The sequence below is a fragment of the Hyperoodon ampullatus genome (assembly GCF_949752795.1).
Source record: "Hyperoodon ampullatus genome assembly, chromosome: 8".
Taxonomy (NCBI): domain Eukaryota; kingdom Metazoa; phylum Chordata; class Mammalia; order Artiodactyla; family Ziphiidae; genus Hyperoodon; species Hyperoodon ampullatus.
The window spans coordinates 56,209,552-56,217,285 of record NC_136921.1 but is presented as its reverse complement, the minus strand read 5'-3'; positions in this window follow the sequence as shown (position 1 = coordinate 56,217,285).

Below are 7,734 nucleotides of genomic sequence, written 5' to 3'. Positions count from 1 at the left end.
CCTTTTCTTCTCTTGTGTTTCCCACTTAGAGAAGTTCCTTTAGCATTTGTTGTAGAGCTGGTTTGGTGGTGCTGAATTATCTTAGCTTTTGCTTGTCTGGAAAGCTTTTGATTTCTCCATCAAATCTGAATGAGATTCTTGCTGGGTAGAGTAATCTTTGTTGTAGTTTCTTCCCTTTCATCACTTTAGGTATATCATGCCACTCCCTTCTGGCTTGTAGAGTTTCTGCTGAGAAATCAGCTGTTAACCTTATGGGAGTTCCTTTGTATGTTATTTGTCATTTTTCCCTTGCTGCTTTCAATAATTTTTCTTTGTCTTTAATATTTGCCAATTTGATTACTATGTGTCTCAGCATGTTTCTCCTTGGTTTTATCCTGTATAGGACTCTCTGGCTTCCTGGACTTGGATGGCTATTTCCTTTCCCATGTTAGGGAAGTTCGACTATTATCTCTTCCAATATTTTTCTTGGGAACTTTCTCTCTCTCTTCTCCTTCTGGGACCCCTATAATGCGAATGTTGTTGTGTTTAATATTGTCCCAGGAGTCTCTTAGGCTGTCTTCATTTCTTTTCATTCTTTTTTCTTTATTCTGTTCCACAGCAGTGAATTCCACCATTCTGTCTTCCAGGTCATTTATCCGTTATCCTGCCTCAGTTATTCTGCTATTGATTCCTTCTAGTGTAGTTTTCATTTCAGTTATTTTATTGTTTATCTCTGTTTGTTTGTTCTTTAATTGTTCTAGGTCTTTGTTAAACATTTCTTGCATCTTCTCTATCTTTGCCTCCATTCTTTTTCTGAGGTCCTGGATCATCTTCACTATCAGTATTCTGAATTCTTTTTCGGAATGTTGCCTATCTCCACTTCATTTAGTTTTTTTTTTCTGGGGTTTTATCTTTTTCCTTCATCTGTTACATAGCCCTCTCTCTGCCTTTTCATCTTGTCTCTCTTTCTGTGAATGTGGTTTTTGTTCCACAGGCTGCAGGATTGTATTTCTTCTTGCTTATGATGTCTGCCCTCTGGTGGATGAGGCTATGTAAAAGGCTTGTGGAAGTTTCCTAAGAAAACATCTTAAGTAGACATCTCTCTGAAGACACCTGAGGGTACAGCAACCTGTTTATCTCCACATATCACTTTAAGCCTTGTAATAAGGACTTTTTCACTGATATACCAGGTACTTTCGAGGGAGGGATTTTGAACAAAAACAATGAAATCTAATTATTTCCACTGGCTTTGGTGTGTCTTCAATGTCTAAAATTATTGGTAATTGGTAAGAAGAAAATAATAAAAAGAGTATTTTGCTTTAAGGTTCTTATCATTCCTTATGGCTCATAATCTCAACACTGCTATGAGTTGGGTATTCTAACTCCGTTTTGAAGATGAAAAAATCAGAGAAGTTGAGTATGTTTCTCAAACTCACACAGCTATTAAATGGGAGACTTAAGACACAAATCTAGGTCAGATTAACTACAAATTCTTTACTTATTTGAAAAGTATCAAGGATGGTGTCAGACCCATAGTAAGCATCAATAAACATTAGCTCCCTTTTCCTATAAAGGATTCTGTTATACTATGATTTGAATGGTTCTTTCAGAAAGTGAGTGGAGTGGGATTATGATAAAGATATGCTGCATTTACCACATTAGTGCCAGAGGGGCTCTGAGAGTGAGCTGGCTTCCCAGATCCTATTGGGAGTGGGATGTGAGCTTAATCCTCTTAACTAAGATTTGTAATTTCTCTTTGGCGTACAAAGTTCTGCAAAATTGTTTTATGTTTCTGGGACTAGAGTAATTCCATGGGACTTCTGTTTGTCATAGTGTGGATGACAAGAAAGAGAGAAGGTAGAGAGCATCCATTACTCATACAATCCTGGGGTTATTCCATTTTTTGAGAATGTATTGAGCCATACACTGAGGAAATGTTGTTAGTGTCTTTATATCCCAGTCAAAAATTTTGCACATAAGATATAATGGTATATTTATTGCATTACCATACTATATGTATTGCAACTACGTAAACACTGTATATATATGCATGTGTACACGCATATCCATATATATGGGTACAGATGAGAAGAAAATATATTTAACTTATTGGTGATGAGATTATGGGTAATATTTTTAAATTAAAAAAAAACTTGACATTTGAAAGTGGTTTGTTGAATTTAAAAAGAAAAAATAACAAATGAACACATCACAACACTTCAACTAAACAGATACATGCAAAAGGGAGAATCTGGGCTTCCCTGGTGGCGCAGTGGTTGAGAGTCCGCCTGCCGATGCAGGGGACACGGGTTCGTGCCCCGGTCTGGGAAGATCCCACATGCCGCGGAGCGGCTGGGCCCGTGAGCCATGGCCGCTGAGCCTGCGCATCGGAGCCTGTGCTCCACAACGGGAGAGGCCACAACGGTGAGAGGCCCGCGTACAGCAAAAAAAAAAAAAAAAAAAAAAAAGGGAGAATCTGGGGAAACTGAAAACACTTTGAATCATTTAAAACACTTCAGAACATATTCATTTATCTCTGCCAGGATACACAAGACATTTATACTATGGTTTTCCTCTGGAGAGAGAAGCAGAGTGGCAATAGAAAAGGGGTGGGAGAGAGGACTTGCATTGTATATCATGTTGATACCTTTGGAATTAAGAATCCACATAAGTGTGTCACTAATGAAAAATAAAGACAGAAAAAAACCCATATACTCTTCTTCCCTATTTTATTAGGGGAAGTAGAATTAGCATGATTCTTAAATTCTATTTTATTATCTTTTAAGAATTCTCCAACTCTGTTTGTTTATGGGTCATTTGTAAAACAAATATTTTAAAATACATAACTTCTAATGTTACAGTTTAATACAATATAACATCAGATACATATCACTTAAAAGGCAATAGCAGGGGGACCTTCAAGATGGTGAACGTCCTTCCTCCCCACAAATACATCAGAAATACATCTACACGTGGAACAGCTCTTACAGAACACCTACTGAATGCTGGCAGAAGACCTCAGACCTCCCAAAAGTCAAGAAACTCCCCACGTACCTGGGTAGGGCAAAAGAAAAAAGAAAAAACAGAGACAAAGAATAGGGACGGGACCTGCACCAGTGGGAGGGAGCCGTGAAGGAGGAAAGGTTTCCACACACTAGAAGCCCCTTCGCGGGCGGAGACTGCGGGTGGCGGAGGGGGAAAGCTTCGGAGTCTCGGAGGAGAGCGCAGCAACAGGGGTGCGGAGGGCAAAGCAGAGAGATTCTCGCACAGAGGATCGGTGCCGACTGGCACTCACCAGCCCGAGAGGCTTGTTTGCTCACCCGCCGGGGCGGGCGGGGGCTGGGAGCTGAGGCTCGGGCTTCGGAGTTCGGATCCCAGGGAGAGGACTGGGGTTGGCGGCGTGAACACAGCCTGAAGGGGGCTAGTGCACCACGGCCAGCCGGGAGGGAGTCCGGGAAAATGTCTGGAGCTGCCGAAGAGGCAAGAGACCATTGTTTTGGGGTGCACGAAGAGAGGGGATTCAGAGCACCGCCTAAACCGCCTAAACGAGCTTCAGAGACGGTTGTGAACCACGGATATCAGTGCGGACCCCAGAAACGGGCATGAGATGCTAAGGCTGATGCAGCCACCAAGAAGCCTGTGTCCGAGCACAGGTCACTATCCCCACCTCCTCTCCTGGGAGCCTGTGCAGCCCGCCACTGCCAGGGTCCCATGATCCAGGGACAACTTCCCCGGGAGAACGCATGGCCCGCCTCAAGCTGGTGCAACATCACGCTGGCCTTGCCGCCACAGGCTCGCCCCGTATCCGTAGAGAATGGACTTGAGGACATGGGGAGGGGGAAGGGTAAGCTGGGACGAAGTGAGAGAGTGGCATGGACATATATACACTACCAAATGTAAAATAGATAGCTAGTGGGAAGCAGCCGCATAGCACAGGAAGATCAGCTGGGTGCTTTTTGTACACCGAGAAGAGTGGGATAGGGAGGGTGGGAGGGAGACTCAAGAGGGAAGTGATATGGGGACATATGTATATGTATAGCTGATTCACTTTGTTATACAGCAGAAACTAACACACCATTGTAAAGCAATTATACTCCAATAAAGATGTTAAAAAATAAAAAGGGCAATAGCTTTATCTGGGCATAGTAGGATATTCCAAAAAGTGGAAAATGTGATCTCTGGCTTTGATGAATTGGATGATAGAGCACATGAAGTATAAATAATAAGGCAAGCTGAAAGTTGTGTGTATGAAATTATTACTGCAATGCCTAACATAGATTGAAATAATTAACATAGAGATTATAGTGTGTTAGAGCACATAGAGGAGATCTTATGCAATATTTGTATTAGTTAAGCTCATGCTAAGGTGCAGTAACAAATCCATCCCAATAATTCAGTGGCTTAAGAAATAATATACACGTTTATTTCTTCTGTAGCTGTCCAGGGTGGGCTTTTAGTTAGCTGGGTGGCTATCTTCCATGGTTGGAAAGACACTCAGATGGACAGTTGTTTTGCCCCCTTTTCTAGGCAGCATTTCAGGTCCTTTAGGTCATCTATCTGAGACAGCCAAAGGGAAAAGAGCATTTGCAAGCCTGAATGTGCTTTTACGGTAAGTCTACACATCTCTTCCTCTCACATTATACTAGTTGTAGCCCAGCAACCAGGCCATACCTCACTGCAGGAGAGGCAGGATCATGCAGTCTAGTGGTCCAGCTATACCCTTGACCCTTCCACTGCAATGGGAGGAGGAGGAGGTCACAAGCTGGTGGACAGCTGACAGTCTCTATCACAAATATGGAAAATCAGTGATTTGGAGGAATAAAGAAGAGAAAGAATGGCTTTATCCAGGCAGGAAGAACAATAAAAATAGCTAAAAAAAAAAAAAAAAAAAAGAAAGGCTGTTGAACCTCATCAGGTCACCAATTCTTTATCTGATAAACAAAACCTATTCTAGAGTGTTTCCATCTTTTAAGCTTCTGTGGTTCTGGGAGCTAGCATTCAACAGGTATTGCATTCCGCTGGAGCAATGTCTTCATGTTGGAAATAAGGTAACTCATGTTAGGTGGGTAGCGGGGGTCTTGAATAATCACTGTTTTTTCGCTGGAGATTTTTTAAAAATCGAGTGACAGATATTGACCAAGTACCTACTACACACCAGACACTTTGCCCAGTGCTGTAGCGGACGCAGTTAACTCATTCTTTCTGAGAAGAGATTATGGGCTATTTATGGGGAAGCTGAGCAGCATGATAAAAAGGGAAGACGACCAGTGAAGCAGAACGGGGTATGTTCCCAGGGTTCCAGACATCGCATTATGGGGTAGGACATGAGGTGAATATGAAATGACCCTTGAATATTTTTTACAAGATTTTTATGAAGAAAAAAATCTGTAGCAAGAGCTTGTTTGCCTGTGATTTGTCACTGACAGTTGGAGACATGAAATTTCCATTCATTGAATGTTCTGATTAATTAACTTGGGGTTAACTATAGTTTTACTGCAAGTAAAAATGCATGACTCCATCCTCTATTTTATGAAGTAAAATTGGACCCTTGGGTAATTAAGGCATTCCACACAATTTACCCATTTCTATGAAAATGTATTCTCAGGTGTTAAAATCAGTTGAAAATTCTGTCAAATGTAGTAACTGCTGTTAACTCTTAGCCAGTCATACCTCTAATACATCCCAGGACTCTCATCTTTGGACATAATGGTTTTATTCTGACTTCATTTTTCCAGAGTTTTAGCTTTAAAAAATTTTGTGTTAGAGAAATCACTATCCTTAGGATTTTGGAAAGAGAGCATTTCCAGCCATTTTCAGGTTCAGTTTTGGCTTCTGGATCACGTCTTGTAATAAACTCACAGCAATTATTTTTGTTTTGTTTTGAATATCTGCTTCAATTTACCTTTCTTCTGTAACACAAGAGCTGGGACGAGGAGTCAGGAGACCTGTATTTCAGTTGGCTTTGTCACATACTAACTGGACATGTCCTTGACTCTGATGGGGCCTTGGTTTTACTTGTCTGTCAAATGAGAGGGATGAACCAGAAGATAGTATAGGCTGTACTCTCTTTGAAATATTACTCTTCTATATGTTAATGTTGGTTTGATTACTTTCTTTATTTGGTTATCAATCTGTTAGTTTAATTTTCATTTTTAAAAGGGTCTGTTTCCTTCAACATTTTTAAAAAGTATTGTTAGAAGCCTATTGGAACCAGCACAACCTAGGGTTCTTATTTAAGATGTAGATCCTTAATTCCTAATTTACTAATTCCATTTACTAAATCAGAGTTTCTAAGGAAGTACTTCTCAGTCTTTAATGTAAATACAAGTCACACGGGTATCTTGTTAAAATGAAAACTCCAACTGGGTGTCCGAGGTAGGACCTGAGATTCTGTATTTCTAATAAACTTACAGGTAGTACTGCTGATGTACTGACTGCACTTTGAGTATCAGGACTCTCTAAGCCTTAATGGCAGCTCCCACTCAGCAGAACCATGTCTTGAATGGAGAAAGAATTAGCCAATTGTGGAATGTTTAAGGTGTAGCAATTGTGGGTCATGTAACATCTGCCTCATATAAAGAAGAACAGTGTTGCAGAGTGCAGATTAAAGAATATAATGTGATATGAATCAGGTTCTCTTATGAGTACCCATGCCAGAGAACCATACTCACTCTTGCTTTGTTATTCTAGATCATGAGAATGTGTTGAAATTCCAAGTATCAAGCAGTAGAAAGAAAGAAAGTTGCTTCCTTTTTACTGATTATGCTGTGTTACATGGTGTCCACAGGTTTTTTCCTCTTATTTCCCTTCCCCAGATTTTACAGACCCTGTAGCTGGTATGATCACACCAGAGTCATGGAAATATGACCTCTTTTCTGATTCTGTGTGGTGATGAGTAACAAGATTGTTTCTGCTGAGGGGTGAAAAGGTCTTCAAACTCGTTTGCTTTCTCCTAAACAGCTGGCCTAGAGAGATCCTGAGAAGATAACTAACACCTCCTTGAAGATTAAATTTCTGCTAGTGGTTTTTTATTTTTTAAATGAATTTTTTTATTGAGTCATAATTGACACACATTATATTGTTTTCAGGTGTGCATCTATTAGTTTGATTTTCATTTGTAAAAGGGTCTTTTCCTTTACATTTTGAACAACTTGTGATTGGGTATAAAATTAGCTTACATGAATGTCCTTTTCCTCAATTGCAGTACTCAAAGGCAAAAATGGTTTTGTGGAAATGGGTGCATTTGCATGTTTAAATGGGATCTGATTTGTATTGTGCCAAGTACCATTAATGACAATTATGTAGGCTTTGAAATGATGACTAAAAAATATATGTGGCATATTTTCTATGCCAATTTAAAAATATGCCTGGGGAACTTTCTTTCTATCTTTTTTTTTTAATTCCACAGATCCTGCTAAAATCTAAGAATCGTGTAGACTGATTTAGCTTTTTTTTCTTTGCATGCATATAATGTTTATACCACTCAACTTTTGAACATCAGATAGTTTTAAATCGCATTTCTTTAGTAATAATAATTATAACAATCATAATGGCAGCTCACACTTACAGAATTCTTACTAGATGCCAAGCTATGTGTCAGGTGGTTTATATGAGTTATTCTTTTACTCTACTTTAAAGTCTCCATAGCCTAGCTGTTCTGTTTAATATGAACATATGGAAAAATCTTAATGCTCAGTTGATAAAACACACACACACACACACACACATGCACACGCACACACACTAAACCACTGT